The sequence below is a fragment of the Lepisosteus oculatus genome, chromosome 14 (genome assembly GCF_040954835.1).
Source record: "Lepisosteus oculatus isolate fLepOcu1 chromosome 14, fLepOcu1.hap2, whole genome shotgun sequence".
Classification (NCBI taxonomy): Eukaryota; Metazoa; Chordata; class Actinopteri; order Semionotiformes; family Lepisosteidae; genus Lepisosteus; species Lepisosteus oculatus.
In genome coordinates this window covers 2,842,319-2,844,210 of record NC_090709.1, presented here as the reverse complement: position 1 = coordinate 2,844,210, position 1,892 = coordinate 2,842,319, and positions in this window count along the sequence as shown.

Sequence of the window (1,892 nt, the reverse complement as noted above, 5' to 3'; positions counted from 1 at the left end):
ACACTCCCAGAGACAGGAGCAGCTCTGTGTCTCACTGGAGGAAACACACAAATACAGACAGCGGGGCTGCAGGTGCAACAGTATTAAGATCACTTACAGAGCTGTTTGTGTTACAGAAGTCAATATTTTCATAGACTAAACTAACATCATTAATATGAAACCATGCATTTCTAAAGAATGTGTGAAATTGTACATAAATGTAAATTCTGATTTTTAAGAGTGCCACTGTATTTCAAATGTACCTTTGTACCTTATCATAAAATTGCAAAGGGATGATGTTATTACTAGTTTTAATTAAAATGTAAATTTCTAAAGAAATAGGCATTTCTTATTCCATTAAAATTCAGATTCTTTTTTTTCCCATGAAAGACATTTTTACATGTTTAAACAAAATATGCCATTAAAACGATACACCATCAAACTAAGAAGTGCTACTTTGCAAAATAGAGAATATAAATGCATTCAGGTTTGGTGTTAATAGTCACACTGTACATAATTCTGACCAATCCATTAAATTCAATACCTCAAATTGACTTTAAGACTCCAAAAGTAGCATAGTACACATATATATATATATTTAATCAGAATTGGGTGGACTGTATTGGGATTACAGGTTGCAGCACTGATACATGTTCTTAATTTAATTGGATGATTTTATGGGAGGAAACTGGAACAGCCACAGAAACAAAAAACAGAAACACATGTGAAGAACATGCAAACTCCACACAGAAAGTGCATATATCAAGAAAACCCAGTCTGATACAAGAACATCGGAAACCCACATACAGTGAGAATTTTTGCCACTCATTAACACAAGGTACTCTATAATGTCAAAGAAAAAAAATATTCATACATTTTGCTAAATTAATTAAAAATAAAAAAAATGAAAATATTTTTTTCTCTTGAATTTTTTTTAATTATTATTTAAAAAGTCTGGATTTTTTTTACTTTGACATTAGAGTACTTTGTGTTGATGAGTAGCAAAAATTCTTAGCTAAATACATCATGGTGCCATGCTGTAACACAATAAAATGTAAAAAGGTCCAAGGGGGTGTAGACTTTATATAGGCACTGTAAAAGATGAACAGGAAACCCTATTCATGCAAACTCCACACAGAATGAAAGCAGTCTAGAATCAAACACATAGCCTTCAGAATATAGAGGCAGCAGTGTTAACCACAAGGCAAAGTCAACTCTCAACTCAAGTCAAAAAGAGTGCAAGAATTCTGTTTGCCTACAAGACATCAAACACCAGTTAAGCAGTAACCTGTAGCCTTAAATTAAACCAGACAGACGCACACAGTTACATGCTACTATGCAAAGAAAAAAAGATGTGTTTACACAAATACAACAATATCATATATATAATGCACACCAGTATTATTTGAAAAATGTTTTGAGAATATAACCTAAAAGTTTTTTGAGGAAAAGAAAAGCTGTCACAACTTAAACCAAAAAAAAAATATTTAATGTTTCCTTACATTTCTCTAGGCTAAAAAGAACACCATAAATAGTAGTATGTGAAGCACTACAGAAATGAGTTTGAAGACACTTTAGGTCTTAATTGTTAACAGTAAAGTAGATATATAACTATTTTATATGAAATAAAACAAATAATGAACACTCATATGAGATGATCAGTCATAAATAGTTAACCCATCTTCTAGAACATCGGGGGTGGCCTTTAAAAACACCCAGCGTCATTATTTTAATAAATTTTATTACTTGCTGGTCAATGTTTTTACTCCTGGCTATGGGTCAGGTATTATTAAAATAAAGCGATTTTGAAATGTTCTGGTCATGTACAGCAAAGCAGTGCCCGATTCAGTAAGAAATACACTGAAAGCTCTCTGCCTAATTCCTCGGTCCAGATGCCAGGAGTTCAGGAGGGA